The following is a 26,153-nucleotide window of genomic DNA, read 5'->3' as shown; positions in this document are numbered from 1 at the left end:
GCTTCTATTGGCAGTAAGTTAAACTGCCCATTTTATCCATTTTTGGGGGGTGGGGATGGGTTTAATATTTTAAAAGATCTCATTTTGGCAAGTGAGGAATATTTCATTATTGCAGTCTCTTTAAGTAAGCAAATATTTAAATAAAAGTCTTCTTTGTCACGGTATTTCACTTTTCTGATTTGTTGATTCATATTTTGCCACAGTTTTCTATTGGAGCTTTGGACTTTTTCTTAAGAGATGTTTAGGAATTCAGTATGTACATTAAAGATACTAATAACTCATCATGTGTTTGACTATTTTTAGCATTGTAACATACAGAGCACAATATTTGTCAATTCAACATTTTTACATGTAACGTTTTGTGATATCAATTACATTAATCATACTCTGTAACTACCACCCATAATCACTGTCAAATTTTCCGTCACCATAAACAGAAACTCACTCCTTCTTAAAGGAGGACCCCTTCCCCCGAAGTTTAACTTTTAAAATACTTGGCCATCCATCTTTTTACTTTGTATCTATTTTGACATACAGGTTTTAGAAGGTAACCTGACGGATCTTTTTCTATGGGGTTTCCTCCATTACGCCTGTACTTAGAAGGCCCTTCATTCTAAGTGCAGAGGAACAGTCCTCCGATATTTTTGACTCTGATGATTTCATAAACTCTGAAGTACACTGCTAATTTTATGTTGATGTGATGTTAAGAATAAACTACAATTTTTCCAAATGGCTTATCAATTGATGCGATGCTTTTTAAAAAATTGATAAATTCTTCACTAAGTAGATAGTTATTTCATATTCATTTAGAGTAAATTATACATACAAAAATCTGGAATTATGTATCACTTCATTAATTTACCTATTCTGGTAAAACATCTCACTCAAAAAGCATTAAAGCTTTTACTAACTGTTAGGGGAGGATTCCCCAACATTATTTTCTGCTAGATTTTACTAATCATTTCTGTTTGTTCTTGCAAATGATTTCTTTTGAATCATCATTTTAAAAGTTGCGATTTTGTATTTGACCAATAATACAGAAAGAAATAAACCTCAAGAATATCTAGTCTTTTGATCTAGAAACATGATATTTATTCAAATTTTCTTTTTATTTCATTCGGTTACCTATGTTCGTTTTCTGGGTACTGATAACTGAATATTTTATGTTCCTATACATGAGATATTTTCCATTATATTTTGTAACTACTTTTGCAGATGAAAGCTATTGATTTAGGTTTATTTTGTATCTAGTCACATATTATCAGATTTTTATTTATCTTACTTACAGTTGATTCTTCTATGTTTCAAGCTGGGTAAACAGAATTTGACCCTTAAGTATAATGGTCATCTTTCTCCTCCTTTCCAAAGGGGTAACATTGACTTCTATGTCATGGCTGTGCGGCAGCTTCCAGAACAATACTGAATGAGTGTGGTGAAGAGTGATTTTTTTTGGATTTTAACAAAACACTTCCAGAGAATATCATTCAGTGTGCTCTAAGCCCTACGTTTTCAACTGAGACCCTCCTGATCACATATTAGTTTAATAACTAGCCAGGCTTATGAATTTAAGTTTTGTGTTTTTTTGCAAATTGTTCTTTTTACTTATAAAAGTCCACTGTATTTGTATTCTGCCAGATTTGCTTTTGATTGTCTCTTTCTTCATAAGCCAAACTGGTGCTGTCGAATCGATTCCAACGCACAGCAATCCCTTAGGGTTTCCTAGGCTGTGATCTTCGGCGAAGCAGATGGCCATACCTTTGCCCCATGGTGCTGGCGGCAGGTTGAACCTGTAACTCTCTGCAGTGGAGCACTTTTCTCTACTGCAGTGCCAGAGCGCCTTCATCTCTAACCCCAGGCCCCTGAGCACCTCTGATCTATCTGTCCAAACAAACTCAAACTGAAACCATTGCTGTTAAGTCAGTTCAGACTCCTCTCAACCGAACAGGACGGAGAACTGCCCACGGGGTTCCCAAGACTATACTCATTACACATATAGGCAGAGGGGCTGGCGTGTTCGAACCACCAGTCTTTGGGCTAACTGCCAAGCACTTAACCCCTCTGCCATCAGGGCTTCAGTGGGTCTAATTTTGCCTTTAAAACAATTAAACTTTGAATTTATAAAGGGTTACATGGTTGGGTAGCATAGAGGAAGAAGAGGAGGAGGAGGAGGAAGAAGGATTACTGAGCATTCTCTTGGTTAATAAATGAATGTGAGTCATTAAAAGAAAGCCACTGTTCACGTTAATAAAAGTGACTGATTTTGGCATACAGAAAGAAAAATTGACAACCACTATTTGATCTTTATGTGCAAGATAAATTAACTTAAGAACAAATCATCACTAAGGTGAAAAAAAAATCCACCTTGATGGGGTATGTCAAAGGGACATATCAGATCAACGGAAAGGGTCCCAGGAACAAAGGTGGAACCACTGGAGCCGTGAAATAGCATTGGGTTACAATCCAGAGAATGAAACGATCTATCAGTCCATCATGATAGAAATAGATAACTGGATAAACAAATGCTGGAAAAGAGGACTCTCTTATACAGAAGAACTCCAAGTAACTAATGTAGACATAGCACCTTCAAGGATATGGAGCACAGTTCTCCTTTCCTTAAGTGTGGGCTGTGCACAGTGACTTCCTTCCAAAGAGGAGAGTATGAAAAGGAGCCCTGGTGGAGTAGCGGTTATGAGTTGGGCTGCTAACTGCAAGGTCTGCAGTTCAAAAACACCAGCCACTCCCTCCTCAGGAGAAAGCTGAGGTTTCCTCCTGCAGTCTCAGAAACTCACAGGGGCAGTCCTAGTCTGCCCTGTAGGGTCGTTATGTGTCAGCATCGAATCCATGGCAGGGAATTGAACTGAGTGTAGTATGAAAGGAGAGAGGGGAATGGAGAGTTGCTTTATAGTGGAAAAACCTGACCAACTCAACCACAGCACACTGATCAAAGCCAATGTCAGCAGAGACAAGTCATTCTGATGGTCAATCCTCTTAACATGAAGTAATGAAAAAGGCACTTCACCTTTGTGGTCTTCCTCCTCACAATCCAAAACCTCAGGTTATTCCTTAAAAAAAAAGAGAGAGAGAAAATCAGACAAATCCTTATTGAGGAACGGTCTACAGAATACCCGATCAGTACTTCTCGAAGTTGTCAAAGTCATCAGAAAGCAGAAAAGTCTGAGACATGGTCAGGAGGAACTTACAAGACGTGGGCAGCTAAATGCACTGTGGTACCCTGGAGGAGACTGAGAGCCTTTACGAAGGAAATCCGAATACAGTATAGACGTTAGCTAGTAATATGTGTGACTGACATTGTATGGTTCATTCATTTTACAAAGACACCATATTAATGTGAGATGCTGGTCATAAGGGAGCCTGGTTTCTCGGCATATATGAACTCTGTACTATCTTTGCAGGATTTCTGTACATAAGAAATTGTTTTTTTCAAAAAAGGGTTCTTTAAAAATATGTATTGTACCGAAAGGTGCATAGCCCATAATTCCTATTGTTCCTAAGCTCCAATTACTTTATCTCTATGGAAAACAGCTCAGGGACTAACAGCCAGCTAGCACTGCTTGGTATTCCATTCCAACCAGCATCACTCCCCAGACTAATTACTGCTGTACCTTTGTCTCCCAGGTTATTGCTCAGTTATAGTTTCACAGAGGGTACTCAGTTCTGCCCTAAGAACTCCTCTGAGAAATCAGCAAGAACAAATGGATATAAATTGCAGGGGGAGGGGTTTAAGTTAGAATTTTGGTATGGTATGAAGTCAAGCTATGCGATACTGGTTGCTGATTATCTTTCTTTATTTGGCTAATTATCTTTTAAAAGGCAAGTTGATCCAGCTTGGCTTCAGCTCATCTTGGAGTAAATCAGGCAAAAGAGTGATTTTGAAAAAAAAAAAAAGAGCGATTTTGGACTGGTCATAAGAATTTTTATACTTTAAACAGAAATTTTCCATGAAAGGTTGGCTTAAGTGGGCGCATTCACATAGCAATTGTTCATCAAGCTGTCTGTGGTCTCTGCTTTTCTCTTAGTCGACACGTAATTTATGAATTGTGTTCCAGAGATTTTAGTTCAGACGGTATAAATCATGAATCAAGGTTAGTTTAACAGTCAGAACACCCCTCCCACTCCCGCCCCGCCTGGGGAATGCTCCAAGTGAAAAACCAGGAACCCCTAGAACTATGGCCATGTGAAAATACAGTGATGTTCTATCAATATTTACAAATTAAAATGATTTTCAATATCTTTACTGAGTCAGGGTGTAAATCTAATTTTTGCTTCTTTTATGCAAACACGAAGCTTTTCTTTTTAATTTTTTTATTAATGTTTTCCCTTGTGGAAGTATTTCAGAAAATAAATCTCAGATCGTTCTGGTTTGCTTGCAGCTACAAAAGCAACCCTACACACTGAACTCATGCTACACCTTTGGTGACTTAAGTACTTTAGAAAAACAATGTATCACCACACCCTCAAGCCACTTACAACAACCATATTTTGCTAGTTTCCACACATTTAGAGAATGCCTGGGAATGTGGCACAAATGTTATAATCATAATAGTCAAAGACTATGTCACCTTGTTTCTACTTGACTCCTTAAAACAAAACCAAAAACTCAGGACCATTGAGTTGATTCCGATGCTTCGTGACCAGTCGGACAGAGTAGAATTGTCCCACAGGGTTTCCAATGCTGGAGATCTTTCCTGAAGCAGACAGCCTCATCTTACTTCTACATCTGACTACTTCAGCCTTCTAACATGCTAGCTCTTCCCATATCCAAATATGAAATTGTGGGTAAAAATGAAAATATATTAAAAGGTACAAATGTAAATATACAATTTGCTATATATAATATAATAAAATAAATATACAATACAATACTTGGATTAGAAGAAGCTATAAATTGACCAGAATGAAATTATAGTACTTGGGGTTATTACTCAACTTACGCTATGCTTCTATGATTTATATGATTCTCATGTAACTGGGGCCTGTTTGTTACAACTGTTAAAATGACGTGTTAGAAGTGATCCCCAGCCGTGACTTCACAGATTCACTGGCATCTTTGTTGCAATCGCTTCTGCAGATGCTGGATGAAGAGGAGGAGCACACCGACAGCAGAACTGAACAGAACCAAAGTCCTTGCGGCTCAATGTCCTCTCCATCACTGAGGACATTTTACTGGAAGGGCTTCAAGACATTCTCTTTGCCATAAATGAGGAGCATTGATCTACATGCAAGGTTTGCATAATGGTTATCAAAAATTAAATTTTACAGAATTGTTACAGGGTTGGATACAGTGTGTTAAAACGCTAACCAGAGATGCCAAAACCCAGAGGCAGACGTCAGTCTATGAGAAGCAACCACCAGAAGGGTGATGAAAAAGGGTTCATGGAAAGGGCAGAGAAAAATGCCAACAGTCACACTTACTATTATTTAAAAGTATTTATGGACAGCAATGCGATTTGTTCCTCTTCTGCCCCTATTTATTTGTATAACTACAGTACTGGATTTATTTCATTAGTTGGTATTTGAGAATAAACAACACTTGATTAAAATTCAAATTATAATTTCAACACGATGTATTCTGTTCTGCTCCTCTCTGGATCTAATAAGTAATTAGGCCTCATCAAACATATATAATTTGGGTTGAAGCTGAAACTAGGAGGAAGCCAAATGTATAGTCATAATAAAGTTATCTAGGCAGGATATTTTCATGTCAGTGTTCAGTGTGTGCACTGAGCAATCCCCAGGCAATCATTTAGTCCTTTGGGATCACTCTGGGTGGGGCTTGTTTATATCCTACAGTCACATCATTAAGCATCACTGCTAAATATAAACCAAGGAGAATATGGATTGTTTCCCAACACTAAGGACAACACTACACAATTATATTGACAGGCTTGACAGTGACAACACCAAAGCTGCCATGGTTACCCAGCCACAGTGCAGACAAACAGCCAACATAAATATGCACGCTCCAGGTTTAGTATTAAGGCAGCAGATGGACATTGGGCCTTCACTCAAGTACTTACTCATTGCAAGAACACGTTGTTCTATTAAATTGGCATTCCAGGATGCACACCTTCCCGAAACGATTGCTGAAGAAAAATGTGAACATAAGCAAAGGTGGTGAAGAAAGCTGATGGTGCCTGGCTATCAGAAGATATAGCATCTGGGGTCTTAAAGGCTTGAAGATAAACAAGCGGCCATCTAGCTCAGAAGCAACAAAGCCCACATGGAAGAAGCACACTAGCATGTGTGACCACGAGCTGTCGAAGGGATAGAGTGTCAGGCATCAAGGAACAAGAAATCATGTCATTGTAAAGGTGGGTGAGTGAAGAGTGGAGACTCAGAGTCCATTGGTAGGCAACTGAACACCCCCTTGCTGAGGGGTTGTGGGGAGCAGATGAGCCAATCAGGATGCAGGGTAGCAACGATGAAACATACAGCTTTCCTCTAGTTCTTAAATGCTTCCCCCCTCCCACTATCATGATCCCAATTCTGCCTTGCGAATCTGGCTAGACCAGAGGGTGTACATTGTACAGATAGTAACTGGAAACACAGGGAATCCAGGATAGATGACTCCTTCAGGACCAGTGGTGAGAGGGGCGATGCCTGCAGGGTGAAGGGAATGTGGGGTAGAACGGGGAGCCGATTACAAGAATCTAAGTATAGCCTCCTCCCTGGAGGATGGACAGCAGAGAAGAGGGCGGAGGGAGACGTCGGACAGTGTAACTTATGACAAAACTATAATAATTTATGAATTATGAAGGGTTCATGAGGGAGGGGGGAGTGGGGAGGAAGGGGGAAAATGAGCAACTGGTAGTAAGGGCTAAAGTAGAAGGCAAATGTTTTGAGAATGATGAGGACAACAAATGTACATATGTGCTTGACACAATGGATATATGTATGGACTGTGATAAGAAGTGTATGAGCCCCCAATAAAATAATTTAAAAAAAAAAGAAATTTAAGTAATAAAATTAAGTAGATAAAATTCTGGAAAATCGCAAATTACTATTGATAATACCTATTAAAAGGTATTTAATAGTACTATAACATCTTAAAAAGTGAGGAGGAAATTGACTTGGACTACAATAAATTTTAGTTATTAAAAAAAAAAAAGCACGCTACTCTGCACTACAGAGTCAGAGAGAGAGCAGCCGCGAAGGAATGAGGCTGGGCGACTTCATTATGCCGTGTGAGAAGCCAGGAAAGGAAGTTTGGGACAAGTTGCCAGTGTTCATGGAGGTACACAGAACCAACCTGCGGCTTGATTCTGCAGTTCTATGAACTGGCTTTATGCCTGCGGGTCAGACATTTCACTTTTCTGGATCTTAATCAGTTCATCAGGAAAGTGGGGGTCTGAGATGTTCCAGGCCTGCTCCCTTCTAGGCTAAGGTTAAAAAACAAACCTACATACACCAAGGGGGCTTCAAAGAGTTTGTTGAGAAACGGAATGAAAAGATAATGTAGTTTTCCCACATACTTTTGAAGGACCATCATCTATACATCACATCTGTTATTTCATAGGACAAGTCCAGACAGTGTTAATTCTATTGTGATTCCCCTGCAAACCAAAGTAAAACATTTGACGAATCTTAAGTAACTTGTCAGTTATTTCAAAATTCCCTAGAAAATTATTGCTGGTTATTTAAAAATAACTAAATCCTTCATATAACAAGCAACCAACCAAACCCACCTAAAAAGAAAAAAACATCTATCTTCTTGAGTAAATGTATGCAAGATCTTTGCTAGAAGATTTATTTTTTAGTTTGTACTAAGATTAGTTTGCTCTAAGGCACTAGACATTTTTAGAACACAATGCTGTTGAAAATGAATCAGTTTAGTTTTAAAATGGGTAAATCTTAAAAAAAAAGTTTGTTGTTGAGCAACGGAAGAAAGACAAGGAGAGAAGCTTGATCTTTCTCAATTGATGGATATCTTCTATTAGAAAAAAACGCAATAAAACAAAGTGGGGCATCAAAATGTCAGAGATATATGCTTTAAACTCGAAAAAAAACCATCCAAATAATTCAGCAACATGTTCTGTTTCTCCAGGTAACAGACAACAGGCCCAAGAGGCAGCATCAGGCATCAAAAGTATCCTAAGCCCTTCTACACTTTGGGCCTTATTTAACATGTTAATTAAAAAAATCCGACCAGCTCACACCTTCATCAGAAATGACAGTCTATTTGCCAAAGCCAGAAACCTCTTGGGCTAAAGTTAGCATGATTTTACCCCAATACTGCCAGGCCACTATTCCCTTCTGTGGTGCAAACTCTGTTCTTGGCCGGAAGGTGAACTAACCCATCGGACCAAAGAGCATGTGACACACAGGGTGGGGGAAACATGATTTTACCTCAATGTGGTCTTCACCCAAACAATGATGTCATAGGCTGGCTTAATCTGATTTTCCCAATTGTGCTTTTTGCTAGATATAAATAAACACATTATGTTGCTTGATTAACATTTATTGGTATGATTCATTCATTACCTGATAGACTTTGATTCCGCTATATTCAATAGCCAGGGGAGATGCAAAATCAGCTTCATAAAGGCATATTAGCCTATGTTTAAAAAGACACAGGTGCAAAACAGCCTCTAAATGGAACACTCAAGACTGGGGAGTTTCCCTTCCTTATGGGCTAGGTATCTGATTTTTCTGGAATTTTAAGATGTGAGTTCATTGAGTTTTTTCCTCTTGTCCCAGAAGGATCGCGGTCTAGGAGAACGGAGTTGAGAGAGATTCTAGGGTCTAGACCGGGGGCTCCGTGTAGCAGATGCATTTCAGTCCCTCAGGTTTCACGTCTCTGTCTCCTGAGCACAAGGCAGCCCAGAACCAAGCTCTAGAAGGAGGCAGGCTCTTTCCATAGGGCCTTCGTAGAGACAGAGAGCAACACAGCAAAGCAATTTTGGCTTCTGATCAGGGGAGCCAGCCCTGGCAATGGTGAATGGTGGTCGGGAATCTGAGAAAGATGGGCCTTGTTCAAAGCTGGTGAAAAGGTGCCCTGTCTAAGTATTAGACTGCTAACTGCAGAGTTCGAGGCTTAAACCCACCAGCCATTCCTTGGGAGAAAGATGAGGCTGTCTGCTCCCATACAGATTTACAACCTCAGAAAACCCTCTTATCGGGTCAGAATCAACTCTGTGGCAGTAGGCTGGTGTTGGCTGGGGGAGGTTTCTATAAATACAGTACTATGGATTGACTAGTGCCCTTCCCCAAAAATGATGCAGCAAAAGCCTACCCTGTACCTGTAAACATGACCTTGTTTGAATATACTCACTCCTTGCTATTGAGCTGATTCAGACTGATGGCAACCCTATAGGATGGAATTGAACTGCCCCTGTGGGTTTCCAAGTCTATAACTCTTCACATGAGGAAAGCCCTGTCTTCCACCTGTAGAGCAGCTGGTGGTTTCGAACTGTTGATCTTGCGGTTAGCAGGCCAACGTATAACCATTAGACCACCAGGGCTCCTTTGTTTGGATATATGGCTTTGAAAAACAGTTGTTAATGAGGTCTTTCCAAAGTAGGTGGAACTTAAACTTAGTCACTTGTGAGTTACGAAAGGCACAGAACAGACACAGTCACACACCCAAGAGAAGACACACCAAGAATGCCAAGGCGCACCAAAGATCTCACAGGCTCCCGACAAGGAGGGATTGCTCTCTGGGAGCCAGGCTCTAAGTGTTCATTCTAGTTTCCTGAACTGTGCATGAGAGAAAAAAAACTGTGTTCGTTAAAGCTGCTCACTTGTGCTATGAGTGTTATGGCAGCACTAGGACACAGAGACTTCCAGGACCACGTTCCCAAAGCAGTAGGCAAAATGGTGAGCAAATGAGAGATGAAAACCAGCAAAGGACAGAGACCACTTTCTCTCTACGAATTCATAAATCAAGGCGATGGACTCTAACCGGCATGCATTGCCAGCGGGAGTGTAACATGACGCATACACTTGGGAAACATGTGGACAATTTCTTATCAACTTAAACACATACTTACCATGTGACCAGCAATTTCCTTTCTAAGTACCCAAAAGAAATGAAAACATATATCCATTAAATAAAAAGGCTACCTTTTTATTCTAGCCCCAAATAACAAACAGCTTAAGGGCATGGACAAATGCTTTGTGGTATATCCATACAATGAAATACTACAGGGCAATAAAATGGAGTAGACTACAGTATGGTTGGATCTTATGGCTACTACACTGAAAGAAAGAAGCTGGGCACAAGAATATGTATAGGAGACTTTTGATTTCTATACAAAGCTAATCAGTAGTGAAAAGAAATTCAAGTAGTGGTTGCCTGGGACTAGGTAGATGTTAGGTAGGGACCTTTCTTGGGAGGTAGAACCATAAATCACAGACTATAAAATCCACCCTTTAAAAGTAGCTCATTAGTTTGTAGCTCATTTCCAAATCTGGGCAATAATCACCACAATATGAACCCAGACTATTATCATTACCCTACAAGAAACATCATGCCCACTAGGGGCCACTTCCCATTCCCTTCTTTAAGTCGCTGCCAACTACTAATCTGCTGTCTCTGTGGTTTTGCCAAGTCTGGACTTCCCATGAAGTGAGCTCATCCCCCTTTTGGGGTCTTTCCCCCCTTTCATTCTGTATCGTGTTTTCAAGGTTTAATCCTTGGTGTGGCAGGCATCAGAACTTTCTTCAGTCTATGGTTCAATCATATTTCACTCTAGGACCATACCACATTTGCTTTCTCCATTCACCGGATGGTGGAGATCTCGGTGGTTTCAACGTTGTGGTATCATGAACAGCACTGCTATAAACAATTTGTATACATGTTTTTGTTTAAGTATGTTTTCAACTCTCTTGGGCATACACCTAGGACTGGATTGGGTGGGGCATATGGTAATTCTATTTTTAACTTCTTGAAGGACTGCCCAACTGATTTGCGCAGTAGCAGCACCATCATACATCCCCACCATTGAGCCATGAATGCTCTAGTTTTCCTATAAGCTTTCCAACCCCTGGTATTTATTTTTTAATGACAGCTATCCTTGTAGGTGTGAAGGGGTATCTCATTTTTATTTCCATTTTCTTAATGAGCAGGGATGGTCAAAGTCATTTAAGTCACTTAATATGCCTACTGGTCACTTGTACATATATCTTTGGAGAAATGTCTAGTCAAAGCTTTTACTCAATTTCAAATGGATTACTGATATTTCTCTTTTTATGTTTTGTTTTGTTTTTTTGGTGCGGGGGGTGGGGGTGTTTGAAATATATTCTGAAGACTAGAATCTTTCCAGATGTACAATTTTTATTTTCTCTTTTAAAAAAAAGCTTTGATGAATAGATTTTATGATATACAAGGGGGTACCCCTCCAAAATCGGAATTGCGCTGGGCAGAGCTGAGCTTTTGAGGTATGAATTTTTCCTGCTAGGCAAGCATCGAGCAATGCACTGAGTTAGTGCACTCAGTAGAATCGCCTGGGAAGGTTCTCTCTGGTCACTGGGAATTTTTTCGTAAGAGCAGTTTCACTCAAACCTCATTTTTTTGTAAGGGCTAATTTAAGAGAATAGAATATGGCTGTGAAAATATATTTTCCTGCTCAGGAAAAATGCTGCAGAAACTGTTGTGATGTTGAATCCAGCTTACAAGGAAAGTGCTACGGGAAAAACTCAAGTGTACAAGGAGTTTTCTCGTTTCACAAAAGGTGAAATGGGGGTGGGGTGGAAAGGGGGAACCGATGACAAGGATCTACATATAACACCCTCCCTCGGGGACAGACAACAGAAAAGTGGGTGAATGGAGACGTCAGACAGTGCAAGATATGACAAAATTATAATTTATAAATTATCAAGGGTTCATGAGGGAGCGGGGAGCGGGCAGGGAGGGGAAAAATGAGAAGCTGATGCCAGGGGCTTACATGGAGAGCAAGTGTTTTGAGAATGATGAAGGTAACGAATGTACAAATGTGCTTGACACAATTGATGTATGTATGGATTGTGATAAGAGTCATATGAGCCCCCAATAAAATTATTTAAAGAAAAAAAAGGTGAAATGTTGATTGATGACAAACCTCGTTCTGGATGTCCATCAACTTCCCAAATGGATGAAAATTTCAACTCGTGGTGCATTTGGAGTTCATTCCACCAGGTCAGACTGTTTATTAAGCTCTCTATTTAGAGGTTCTGAAAAGATTGCGTGTAACAGTGTGCGTCAAAAAAGGCCTAATTTGTGGCAGACTGGTTTTGCCGCCACAACAAAGCACCTGCTCACACAGCCTTTTCAGTGTGCCAGTTTTTGGCAAAAAACCCTCGGCATGGCTCTCTTGCCCACGCCCCCTATTCACCTGACCTTGTTCATGTGGCTTCTTTTGTTTCAAGAATGAAGAGGGACATGAAAGGACGGTGATTTCATGACATAGAAGAGGTGAAGAAAAATGAGAGAGGTGCTGTCAGCCATCCAAACGGATGAGTTTGAAAACTGTTTTCAAGAATAGAATCGCAGATTTGACAAGTGTATCAAGTGTAACAAGTGTAATGGAGAGTACTTTGAAGGTGATAAGGTTGTTTTGTTAAAAATTTAAATACATAGCTTTGGGGGGGTGGATTCCGGGGTTTTGGGGGGTACCCCCTCATGTGTTAGATAATCAGAGACCTTTTTATTTCATGTCTGGTGTTTCACAATACTGAAGACGGCTGAGTGAGCTGTACAGAGAGCTGGCTCTGGAAAAGCACGTATTACCTTAAGTACCAAAACGATTCTAAAAATATCTAGGAGTAGAACTGTCCCTGTGGGATTTTCTGAGGCCGTAACTCTTTACTGGAGTAGAAAGCCTCATCTTTCACCCAAGCAGTGGCTGGTGCTTTCAAACTACTGCCCTTGCAGTAAGCTGCCCGGTATGCAATTCACTCTGCCCTTAGGGAAGTACAAGGGCAAGTCCCTGGCATTTTCATATCAGACTCCAGGCCAATGGTCATTTTTCCAACGGCAGTTTGGTTATTAGAAAAATGTCTCCGTTTCTATAAAATTAGCAGGGGTCCTCTAAATGATGGCGCTATTCTGAGAGTTTTTGGTATGTGCTATTGCTCAATACATGCGGAGGTCAGCTATGGGTTGAGAATGCTATTCAGGAACATCCAGTATGTTTGCAATAATGTATTTGATCCGTGGCCAAATGATACTCATGACAGATGTGGTTGTGACTTTGGCAGGCTGAGCCAAAATTAAACTCTGATGAACTCCAAAGGAGTTTTATCAGGCCCAGGATGGCTGCCAGCGGGGTTGGGCAACGAGTGACTCTCCAAAAGCATCCTGAACAACCCCCATTTATTCTGTCACCTCCACTTCAAATTTCTGCAAGGTCAGCTGAAAACGCCATTCTTCGACTTTCTGCATTTCCAGGGCCACAAGCTTCCATCTGAGAATCAGATGTTAAAAGCTGTGTTCCTGCCTCTTACAAAGCAGCACAAACTGAGTTGAGACAGCAGAAGGGGGTTTACAGTGTTGCTGATGGCACAGGAGGCAGAACGAGACCTCGGCTGGTTTGGCTGTTCAGCAGAGAGGTCAAGAATCTGTTCCTGTCCGTAAAGGGAGAAGTCTCAGCGAAAGAGAGGGACCGTGTCAGACTGGCCACAAGAAAACATTTTTGCATTTACTTTCTTATAATCATACCTGATGTCTGTCCATCATTTATTGAGGGTGGGAGAACACTGTGAAAGGCCCATGCCAACCCTATCTCCAGCATCCCTGCTGAGGGTCCAGCTCTGCTCGGCCTTCCCTTGCACTCCTCAGCGTCTGCTTCCCAGACCACCCTCCAGCCCCGACCAGGCAGCGCTCCTGGCATTGTTCTCAGCACCCAGGCATCCACGAGAGGAACATTTTTGTGTGTCACATTTGCATCCCAGTGAGTGGCATTAGTCACTAGGTTGCTAAGACACCGGACACTGTTACATTTTCCCCTTACTTCCTCTAAATTACAATGGCAATAACTGCATTTGCACAGAAATCACCCTAACCGGCTAATACTTCATCAAATTACCGCAATTCCTGTTTGATGAATACAAAATCGTTAATCTCTGTGAACTGGCAACTTATAAACTTAGGAAGCAAATTAGAGCAATTACTAATAAATTATATATGTGGTAACCAACAATTTGTCGATCACCTAGAAATATGAGGGGGAAACTGCCAGACTCCCTGGCTCCACAATTCTGAACAGATTTTTTTCTTTTTCCTTTCCGAAACCAAAAGCTCTCATTACCCCGCGGCTGCACCCTGACTGCAGGGGCTTCGCTGAGGGCAACATTATCGGGCAGGAGTCTGACAGGTGGGGCTTGCACTCTGCGACAGGCAGCCGAGGGCCTTAAACAACATCCTGAACAACAAACCACAGTATGAGTTTCACGTCAGCTTCTCCTCAGTTCACAGAGGAAATAATGGCAAGGATTACTGGGCAAGCATCTCCGTGTTCATAATCACTACTGTGCCTCATTTCTGGGCGAGGCAGTGTGATGAAATGAGGGAAATTCTGGATTATAAGTCATCTGTAGTTATCGGGGAGGAGATGAGAGTAGGTCAATTAACAAGATAGGATCTTTTTCTGTTCTTCCTGCTGGTCTCCCTTAGCCCTGGGCACCTGGGGCGGGCCAGCAGAGATTTCTGAGTGTGCCATCCAACACATGAAAAGCGCTGATGTCATTCAGTAAATGAGGGCCAGCGTCCACCACCAGCCTGCTCCTCCCACCTGACAACACCTTCTAACCACCCATTATCCCGGCAGGGTTTCCTGTCAAAAGTGCCAGGCCCATCTCCCCACTACCCCTCTGCAAGGTACAGTATAGCAGTAATGAAACCCACAACCTTCCTCTAGTTCGTAAACGCTTCCTCCCCCAACTACCAGGACCCCAATTCTGCCTTGCAGACCTGGTTAGACCAGATGATGCACAGCGGTACAGATGGGAATTGGAAACGCAGGGAATCTAGGACAGATGAACCTCTCAGGACCAGGGGTGACAGTGGCGAAACCAGGAGGGAAGGGGGGTGTAGAAAGGGGGAATTGATCACAGGGAGCTACATCTAACCCCCTCTCTGGGGGATGGGCAGCAGAGGGGTGGGTGAAGGGAGACGCCGGGCAGTGTAATATAAGATACAATAATAATTTATAAATTATCAAGGGTACATGTGGGAGAGGGGAGGAGGAAGGGAGGGGGAGGGGAAAAAAGGAAAATGAGCTGATTCCGGGAACCCAAGAGGAAAGCGAGTTTTGGGAATAATGAGGGCAACAAATGTATAGATGTGCTTTACACAATTGATCTATGTATTGTGATGAATTGTATGAGCCTCAATAAATTGATTTAAAAAAAAAAAGTGCCAGGCACGACGACGAAGCTTTTACAATTACACTCATGTGCCTGCATTTATGCTCAATGGCCTCTTGTTCACATGAAAAATAAAAATTAAAAAAGGAGGGGCGCAGGTTCAATGTTGGGGAACTACATGTCAGGTGGCTGCTGTTGTCAGGGGCCCTTGAGTGTTTCCATTCACAGTGATCCCGGGGCCTGCCCCGTCCCCACAGCTGTTAGCTGAAGCCCACTGTTGCAGCCACTGTGTCAGTCCATCTGGTGGAAGGTCTTTCTCCTGGCTGCTGCCCCTCGACTTCCCCAAGCAGGATGTCCTTCTGCAGGGACTCGTCTCTCCTGACAACACGTGCAAACCACGTGAGACCAAGTCTCCCCATTCTTGCCTCTAAGGACCACTCTTCCCGCACTTCTCCCTAGGACGGCTCCTTGTCTTTTTGGCAGTCTGGGATGCTTTCAGTGTTCTGCTCCAGCACCGTCGTTTGGATGCACCGATTCTTCTTCAGTCTGCCATAGTCAACGTCCAAATTTCACATGCATATGAGGCCGCTGAAACGCCCTGTTTGGGTCAGGCACATCTTAGTCCTCACAGAAACATCCTTGCTTTTCAACATTGTAAAGAGGTCTTTTGATCTCTTGGCTGCTGCTTCCATGATCATTGATTGTGGATTCAAGTAAGACACAATCTTTGACAACTGCAATCATTTCTGTTTATCGTGATGGTATTGACTGGTCCGGTTGTGAGGATTTTGGTTTTCATTACATTGAGTTGTAATCCACACCGAAGGCTGCAATCTTTGATCTTCATCAGCAAGTGCTTCAAGTCCTCCTCACCTCCAGCAAGCAAGGCTGTGTCACCTGCATATCTCAGGTTGTTAATAAGCCTTCCTCCAACCCTGATACCACACTCTTCTTCATGTAAACCAGCTTCTCTGACGATTTGCTCACTGTACAGATTGAATGAATATGGTGAGAGGATACAGCCCTGCCGCCCACCTTTCCTGATTTTAACCATGCAGTATCCCCTGTTCTGTTCGCACAACTGCCTCTTGATTCAGGCACATGCTTAGATGGGGTGTTCAAAACCAATGCTGAAACAAAGTACAAGTTCAAGAGCTTTTTGCTACCAATCCCAAATACCCTCCAGTCAAGGAGAGACTTTGCTCTTTGCATAATTTATATATCGCATTTCCTCACACCCAACAAAAAATGTGTACCTGTTTCTCCATCATGTCAGAGCTTTAAAATGCATTCTTTCTTCTTGCCTTGAAGGCAAATGTACTTTCTTCGGAGCCTCCTATTTTCACATTAACTTAACATTTCAATATTTTTCTCTAGGTTTATTTACTTTTGCCATACTCCTGGTTACAGGTCCTCGTTCTGCGGCAAACCCCTCCCTGGAGAAGCTCTGCTGTGAGGGAAGACAGAGTGCAATCCACACCCATTGTCTTCCTCTAGTGCGATAAACAGAATTTACAACTGAAGCAACCTGCTTGTGAATCCCAGTCCTGCTTCTGCTAACTATTGTTGGTCCTGCTTCACAACTTGACCTGCATAGTTTCTCTGGCAGCCGTGGGAGTGTGACTTGGCTGTGTCCACACGCTTGCCTGTCAGGTCATGCTAACCCAGTAAACACATTCTGCCATGGTTTCCGGAGGCCCAAGTGCAACCCAGTGGAATTCCACCCCTCCTGGGCTTCTGCCAGGCGCCGCGAGTCAGAGGCAGCCAGGCTTGCACCTGGGAGAGAATGCACCTGCAAACTTGGCAGCTCATGAACCCACTGCTCCTAATTGTTGCATGCCTGAACCTCTCACCTCCTTAGATGCCAGCGCAGGAAACCTCAGGGCTGCAGGGGGGATGGAGAAGGCTTTGGAAGCCTGATCCTCATCACTCACACACTGCAGTGCAGAGCACTGTCTCCAGGGCTACAGCGCTGCGGGGAAAGTATGAGTGGGGGTTGCTACTGCTACAGGAATTCCGAAGAAATCAGGTATCTGTCAGTGAAAACATATATGCTACATATTTAAGTTGTACTGTACTCTACCTAAGGCCATGGCAGAAGAGGACAATATTAAAGGATGAATTCTAATCTGAGGGCCAAAAGATATATTAGCGCAATAGTTCTCGACCTTCCTAATGCCGCGACCCTTTAAACAGTTCCTCATGTTGTGGTGAACCCCCACCCCAACCATAAAATTATTTTCATTGCTACTTCATAACTGTAATTTTGCTACTGTTATGAATCAGGCAAGCCCTGTGAAAGGGTCAATCGACCCCCAAAAGGGTCTCAATCCACAGGTTGAGAACCACTATATTAGAGAATGTGGTAGTTACATAATCTCCTGTCAACTTTTGAAGGGGTGGAGTCTAGCCTGTTAATCAGGCCACAGCCAATGGGGTCTCTGTGTGGGCATGGCCTTCTCCTGAGGATTCTGGGAATTCCTATATTTCTCCCTGGAGGCGGGATACACTCTCTGCTTCGTCTTCCTGTTGACAAGCCACATGGAGCTATACTGATGCAACCAGAGGCCTGGAACTGGAGGAGCCACGTGGAGACCCATGCCAGCACTGAGATGCTTCCACCGCGACTGGATCCACAAGACTTTCCACCCACTGGTCTGTGATATTTCTTCCTGCATTCGGTGTCATTGCATGTGCTACATGAGTCTGAAGAATTTATAGACTGGTAACGGACATATGGGCTAATATCGGATTTATGGACTTGACCTGGATTGGGCTGGGATCCTTTCTTAATGTACAATTGCTCTTTGATATGAGTGTCTCTCGATTTGTTTTTCTAGTCAAGCCGGACTAACACAGAGAAACATGTACTTATGATTGTGAATGCTTAGTATTCATACACTGGAGTCCACGGGGAGAGGTGCAAATGGTAACTGGCTTGGCTGGCAATCAAAGGGCTGGAGACCCCAGAAGAAAGGTCTGTTGATCTACCTCAAAAATAATCAGCCGCTGAGAACAGCACAGGTCTACTTTTGACACACAGGCTCTCCATGAAGCAGAACCCGCCATGACAGCAACTGGTTTATATAGTTAGTAGGAGGAGGGGAAGTCAGAATTTCAGGTCAGTTTTTGCCCTAGCTCCAAAGCCCATGCTTCCTCCATTGCGGTACACTGTCTCCGAAACAGGAGAAAACAACCTGCAGGCACTACATTGCCAACAACAACAAACTCACTGACATACAGTCGACTCAGGTTGGTAGTTCAAGTCCATCCACAGATACTCTGGAAAAATTGCCTGTTGATCTGCTTCCCAAAATCAGCTATTGAAGACAGATGGGACACAGTTCTACTCTGATGCACAGGGGTCTCTATGAGTTGGAATTGAAGCAATGGCGCCTTAAAAATACACACACAAATGCAAACGCAAGTGCACACAAACACACTTCCCAAAGTATTTTTCAAGGCAGGATCCAGAAGGGAGGGGAAAAAAAATAAAGGATGGGGAGCCTTGTCCTGCCCCGAGAGCATCCGAATTGGGGCTGATGGTCCAGCCTCTTGATTCCTACTTTCTGCTCTCAGGGCTACACCAATAAGAAGAGAGCAGGGTTCTCTTAAAGACCAGTCCAGGAGGGAGGAACCTCTGAATTCCAGACCCCTCACTGTTGTTGTTCTATGGGTCATCAGAGGTGGAAGGAAGGAGAAATGACTTTTTGCATCATACCCTTACCCTTGCATTTTGGTCAAAATTCTCTTTTGCCAAAGAGATGATGGAGACTTTTTTTTTTGAGGCTGGAGACTCAGGGTTTTAAAATCAAAATGATTACATGGCTCAAAGGTAGGGCATTTCTAGCATTGTTCACCAGGTCCACTAATTTAAAAAGAGATTTCAGGAGTCTTGATTAAGATTTCAGATCACTAAATTAAATTTATGCACACGGTGACTATGTAAACAATAAGAAAATGGGTCCTTTTTGTAACATAAGCTCCATTTCTCATTAAAGGCTTACACAGTGGTGTTCTGAGCATTATTTTCTTCCAGTAAGTTAAGTTTATCCATGACTTGAAAGACTTTAAAAACAAATAAAGTTTTATTGTGACATAATCCAAAGATCATACAATTTAGTACAATCATATCAAGAAGACTTGTGCAATCATTGTCACAGTCCATTTTAGACCATTTCTTCTCTCTTGTACTCCTTGTTATTAGCTCCCTGACTGTCATAAGAAGAAGCTATGTAAGTTACATGAGATGGCTGAAGTCATCTGGCAAGCACTCATTCTTAAGTTTCTTTATAAATAGAAGATGGTTTTCCAACACTGAAACTTTACTGTTGCATTTCCAGATTGCTCCGTACGTAAAATTCAAAGTATTTTTTGACCGATATAATATTCTGGTACAGCAACCTAAGCTCAAATCACATATCCCTCATGGGCCACATTCTGGCAGTGCAATCAGCTAGCCAGCGTGAAGAGATGTCACATGTGGAGATGAGGAGGAAGCCAAGGACTGATGAGAAGGGCAGGAGGCTTTCAAACCGTGATGAGGATCCCGGGGGTGGGGGTGAGGGTGGGGTGAAGCTCAAATCCCAAACATTGGTACTAACCAAAACTCATGACGATTCAAAACTTGGACTCTCGTGTGGATGCATTTGGGCAGAGGGGGTCGATTTATTTTAAAGTCCCCTGCCTGGGCCAGTCTTCTCTAACTAGAAAAGGTACCTCATTTCTTTCCCTTATCACGGTGTATCTCGGGGAGTTCCTGTCCCAAATCTGCTTTAGTTTTGTTTACTCCCATGGAACTTAATGATATTCTCCCATCCCTGTCTTCCTTTTGTGACTTCCAAGGGTCACTCTCACAAAAAAACCTCCTTGAATCAGATTTCTACTACCTTTCCCCACACTTTACCTTGGAGTAAGCTTCCCCTACTACCACCTAGGGAATCGATCACAAAGGAGGCAAAGCAAAACAAACTAACAACAACAACAACAACAACAAAAATCCCCAAACACACTGCCACGAATCGATTACGACTCATATCAACCCTCTAGGGCAGTGTAGAACTGCCCTGGTGGGTTTCTGAGACTGCAGCTCTTTTGGGGGAGTAGAAAGTTCTTCTTTCTCCCAAGCAACAGCTAGTGGTTTTGAACTGCTCACCTTGTGGTTAACAGCCAGACTTATAACCCATTTCCCTTGTATCTATGGGGCTGAGGTGCATGTTCTTGATATTTGCTCTTTCCCCTAGCCTGGCTGTTCATACTACAGTGTCGGGGTACACATCAGTGGACTTTGGGGACCAACTTTCTTTGACTCCTTTTTATTCTTTGCCAGCCACTGGCCAGCCCTGACCCTGGGAGTAACTCTCCCTTCTTCGCTAGTTCACCCCACGTCCACATCCAAGTCCCAGGTGAGCTCTCTTGGCTCCTTTTCTGCTAAGTCTCTAGCGGCACTCCCTCAGGTTTCGGGCAGCCTGGCTTCCTTGCCGAGCCACGCCATCCTGTACCAGAGTCTTCAGCTCCCCGTGGTTTCCTCAAAGCGGACTTCCTTTCCCTCTATTCTAGGCCCCATCACAGCGTCAAATCTGCTCTCTGTCCACTGCATGCCTGGGGCAGTTAATTATCCCTTTACCCCAACCTGTCTCAGCTCCGCTCACACTGGCTCCCTTCTGTCTCCTCTCTCTGAGGTCAGGAGCTGAATCACCCGACACTCCTGCAGGAGCCCATTCTCTGGCACCTACGGTGTGCACAGGTGTCACCTGACTGCGCATTCCCTGGATAGCATGCCAGCTCAGGCGTCCAGCCTGGAAATCCCCCGGCACTAGGGTTTTCCTCATTGTAGGGTTTTCCTCCTGTTTTCAGGAGCGACCAGTCTCTGGAGAAGGACATCGCGCTTGGTAATACAGATGGCCAGCGAAAAACCCTTAACGAGATGAACTGACATAGTGGCAATAGCAACGGGCTCAAACCTAGCAGCGCTGGTGAGGCTGGCGCAGGACTGGGCAGTGTCTCTGAGGCACACAGGGTCGCTATGAGTTGGAACCGACCAGACAGCCCCTACCAACAAGAGCGTTTTCCTGTACAGTTGCTAGGAGTTGGTACTGACTCCACAGGAAGGGTTTTCGGGTTTTTCAATGTTTTTCTGGCCACATCCTCCAAGGCAAGTCCCAGAGTCCTTTTGGAGAAAGGCGAGCCCGTTGTACCAGGCGCACGGCTAGGAAGCACAGTCGAAGCCGGAGCTGGCTTATCACTCTTGCCAGGCTGCCCCGGTCTGAGCTAATCAGCACACATGAACCTGAAGGCGGCTCTGCTCACGGGCAACACGCTTGGTTCTGAGAAGGCAGGCAGATACAGCATGCTGGTGGGACACGATGTGCCACCCTGTACAGTGTCCTTGTGGCAGGGCCCCCAAACAATGGCCGTGCCACCAGGTGTGGATCCTGGATCAGGTTTGCCTAGTTGGGCTGGGTGGTGGAACGGTAAACTTGAGAGATGTGTGAAGCATGGAAAGAAATTGTACGGCACTTTCCTCACCGGCTCGTTTTATGTCCTTATCCTTGTCTTCCATTTCCCCTGCCCTACTATCTCTAACTTACACTGTCCTTGCCAGCCACCTTAAACGCTTCCTGCCTCAAGGTGGGGCAAAAGCAGACAACAGGGAAAATGAGGTCCTTTCTGGACAAACTGAAACAGGGCCTCTGTCACGCTGCCAGTGGGAAGATGGGTTTTTCCACGGTGATACTTACTAAATGTACCCACGTGCTCATTTATGATACAGAGCTAGCAAGTCCACAAAGCTATCCTACAGACATGCTCCAGTGTGCAAAATGGTTGTATTTGTAGCCTTATTTGTGGCTACTAAAAAGGGGGAAAATGCATATAAACCAAGCAAATGTCCAGTAATAGCGGTTGAACACACATCGGGTTGCATGTAAACAACGGAACGCTGCGTAGCCATTCCAAAATTAAATGAATTTGCATGTCCTAATATCACGAATGCCTGTAACATATTCAGTGAATAAGAAAATGAGGGATGTGGGGGAAAGGCTTTATTTGTTATTTATACTTCCTTCTCAACCCCACAACAAATAGTAAGGAAGGCTTGCTACTTCTTATTGTCCGCTAAGAGCAGAGCTCACTGTCTTCAACACAGGGGCTTTCTGCTAATAAGGCAGTGTGACGTTATAAGCACATAGTCAAAGACGTGGAAGAGTGCCGTGCTCTGCATTGAAGCGCCCAAACCACAGTGTGAGAATGAAGAGCAGGGAGGTAAAGGAACGCGAGGTAAGGGGGTTGAAGACAAAGGTTTTATTGGTTGAGGGTTGTCTCTTAGACATTTTGTGGTATTTTTGCTAGATGCGATGAGTTTTCTTTTCATTTCCCTCCTGGCCCCACCAAACCCTTGGTACATTGTTTCCCAAGACTTTTGTAGTTGGATATGTTTGGCTATGGTAAAGCGTGACATCCAACAATCAGGGCACGGTCGGCCCAGAATGGTCAGCCCAATTCGGGTGACCCAGAGATAATCAAGTCCACGTGTAATCAGTTCCTTGCATATTGGAGGCTGTGGTGTGAAGACTAGAGAGATGCCACAGTGTCGGTGGAGGTTGCTGGGGGAGGCGAAGCACTGAACCAAGCTCACTCTCTGCAAGGGTAATGGTTTGGTTTGGTAAACAGGGAGTCTCCTTGACATGCCAGAGATGATAGCGATGTCAAGAAATGGCGAGAGGATAAAGGAGAGAAGGCAATCCCCTGACTTAAACATGTGTCAGGGTATTGACAGCAACACACATGACAGATCTACAAGGTGTTGGCTCTGAAACATGACTTGATACAGGAATATTTCCTTGATGAAAAGAAGAAGTGCTATTTCTCCATTAAAAATTCCCCTCACTGCCCATGTCACCTCTATGCAACTTGGATTCCTTCGTTCACACAGAACTGCCCTGTTTCTATGCATGGCTTTGCGCGAACTCTGTAGTAACTGTTTTTCCAGAACAACTACTTCCACCTCCTGTGTGGAAGGAGCGAGGGCCTCAGTGGGGTCTACTTCCATCAGTGGGCCTCAGGAACTCTCAAATTCCCTGTAAGAGGAAGCCAAGCAGAGAGAGAGAGAGGGTGTTTCTGGGGAGAGGGGTCAGGGCTTTGACTTCTGACGTCACCACCAACAGGATGACTCCCTCAAATGTCAGAAACAAGCTCTGACTTAAACGCTTGATGCAGAACCTGCATTAAAAAAACTCCTATTTTTGTTGTTACTTCTGACATATTTAGGTACACACCTATGTCACGAGAGGAAGGTATTGCACAGGGAACTTTAAATTTATTGTGACGTTGTAATAATACATTGGGGCCTCACTAGCATGTTTATGTTTCAATAGTAGTCACTTTGAGGAGAATTTCCTTGTCTTACTGATGCCACTTGCCGGCCCAGCCTCTCTTCCCTCAACTAAACTAAAGCTCTTTTAGGACATGGGCACATCTCTTTCAGTGTTCTTTTGGATAGTCCTACAGCCTGCCACAGTTTCAGAAATAGTTCCCAAGCTCACTGCCATAGAATCAATTGTGGACTCAAAGTGATCCTCTCACTAGGGGTTCTGAGGCTATCCATCTTTACTGGCGCAGCAGCCTCATCTTTCTTCTGTGGCTGGTGGGATTGAACCACCAACCTTGCAGCTAGCAGTCTGACGCTTACCTGACAGGGCTCCCAGGGCTGCTTAGGCAAATGGCTGGTGCACGATAAATAACAAAAGCTCACAGTTCTTTTATTTTCAGAGTGCTCCTGACACGGAGGGACTTACTACTCTGATCCTTATTATATAGATGAGGAAAGGGAAGCCTTAAGTGTGGATTCAGGCTTTGTGGACTCTGTACATTTCATTAAATGAATGAGTGCTGAATGGGAAGCGCAGCTGACGGTTACTAACCCTTCCATCTGACTGATCAGAATACTGAGGTACTGGCACGGGAGTGGGTGCCTGCGCCAGAAATTCAGCTTGCCTGTCTTCCCTTTAAGGGTCTTTCTCCTTATACTTTGCTGAAGTCTACTTCCAGTTTCCCTGCTTAAGACATTTAGAAATGAAACCGAAAGCCCATATACTAAGTTGACCTCAATTCATCTAGATCTGAATCCCAAACTCTGGTAGGTCTAAGGTAATCCTGGTAACTAAACGCTCACGTTTCGTACGGGCCACCAGGAACATTTGCGAGAGAAGCACAACCTTTCCAAATGCCGTAGGGGCTAGTGGATCATAGAAGTGACCTCAGGGGGCTGGACAAGCACTGGAAGGAAGCCCATGTCATGTGAAAGGGAGAGCTAGACTTGGGCCTCAGCATATCTTTCTCCTTTGAGAATCTACGCCCAGGGAGACTTCACCTTGGCATTTCTGAAGGTCCAGTCAGAAATGTAGATTTTATGTGGATTACCATTCATTGTTGACAATGCATACAGATGCTTTAAAGATGCCAAATAAAACATACGGTCCATGGGCTGGATAGGCCTCTGGGTCCCTAGTCCGCAAACTCGCTTTTCTCTGTTGAAAACAACCTCCTGTCCAGCCAGCCGGGTTACGAGCTCAGCTACAAGCACACCCACGGCCAAGCAGTCCATTCTGATTCCAAAGGACCCTGCAAGACAGCCGAGAACCGCTCCCTGGGGCTTAGGAGGTTGTCAGTCTTCACAGAAGTAGACGGCTGGGTCTTTCTGCTGCAGAGAAGCTGGTGGATTTGAACCTCGTACTCATCAGTTAGCAGGCCTGCGTTGAACCCAGGGTGCCACCAGAGCACCTGTTGAAGGTGTGGAGGAAAAGTGAAATGAATCTTTTCCCATTTTGCGGTTTCTTGCTTTCCTGAGAGGCTTGGTGGGGGAAGAGGCTGAGGCGGTTTTTCAGACTCTGTGGCTTTGAGATACGCCGGCATGGCCACAGAGAGCAGGCAGCAACATTTCGGGCTGACGTGCTACCTGAAGTAGTCAGGTTTCTGCGGCACAAAGAACAGGCCTGTGCGCACTGACACGTGCCTGCGGCATTCTTCAAGCTGATTGTTAGCGCGGCGCTCTGCTGACTCTGCAGAAAACCCCACAGCCCGCCCCCCGCCCCCCACGCCCTCTTCCGTTGCAAATGCTGGGGCGGGGGCGGTGAGGGCGGCGCGGGCAAATCAGCCTCCAGCAGTGAACACCAACAACAGTGATGGAGGAAGGAGGGCTTCCTGGGACAATGGAAACCTCTCCTAACAGGGGACCCCTTGCCCTTCTCTTAACACAGTTAAGCTGCCCACAAGGCTGCGGAAGCCTGCAGCCGTTCTGGCCAGAGAGCATCCGGAGACCTCAGCCTGCCCCTGGGAGGGCCAGCTTCTGATGGAAGGATGGCGGGCCGCAGGTAGAGGCAGACGTGTGAGACCTGCCAGCATTAGTTCTCACTCCGATCTGAACGCCGTGCTGGGAGAACACTTCCTCGGGCCTTCATTGCTTGAAGTACGTTAGTAGAAATCATGCAGGGCACGAATCTCCTCTGCAAGGCTTTGGGAAATACTGGACACACAATAAGACTGGTGTTCTCCAGCCGAAAGTGTGACACACGTGTTTAGTTTGGAGAAAGAACATGTGTTGCTGCCTGCAAACAATTTCCCTCCCATCACAGCAGCAAACGGAAAACCTCTTTGGTTAAACAACAAATGTCACATCAGATGATGAGGCCAACAGTGAGAGCACTGAAGGGTAGACGATATCAAGTATTATGTTTGGGGCAATATTAAGAGACTCAAACTTACTTCTTTACAGGCCGTGGGGCAAGCTCTTTTTAATTCTGTAAGGAGTATACAATTGCTAAGGGGCCCTGGTGGCACTGAAGGTTGGGGTT

General features: G+C 44.0%; 1 protein-coding gene across 1 annotated transcript in view; it reads right to left on the bottom strand.

The window, feature by feature from the left end:
• Positions 1-26,153, bottom strand: part of MARCHF3 (membrane associated ring-CH-type finger 3) — a 189,507-nt gene that overhangs the window by 105,074 nt on the left and 58,280 nt on the right. Inside the window, exon 2 of the mRNA XM_045285136.1 lies at positions 3,020-3,062. The gene's annotated coding sequence lies outside the window, so the exon portion shown is untranslated. The remainder of the gene's footprint in view (positions 1-3,019; positions 3,063-26,153) is intronic.

The sequence above is a fragment of the Echinops telfairi genome, unplaced genomic scaffold (assembly GCF_000313985.2).
Source record: "Echinops telfairi isolate 266 unplaced genomic scaffold, ASM31398v2 ScPeMD7_7469;HRSCAF=8507_1, whole genome shotgun sequence".
Classification (NCBI taxonomy): domain Eukaryota; kingdom Metazoa; phylum Chordata; class Mammalia; order Afrosoricida; family Tenrecidae; genus Echinops; species Echinops telfairi.
This window is presented reverse-complemented; position numbering and strand designations above follow the sequence as displayed.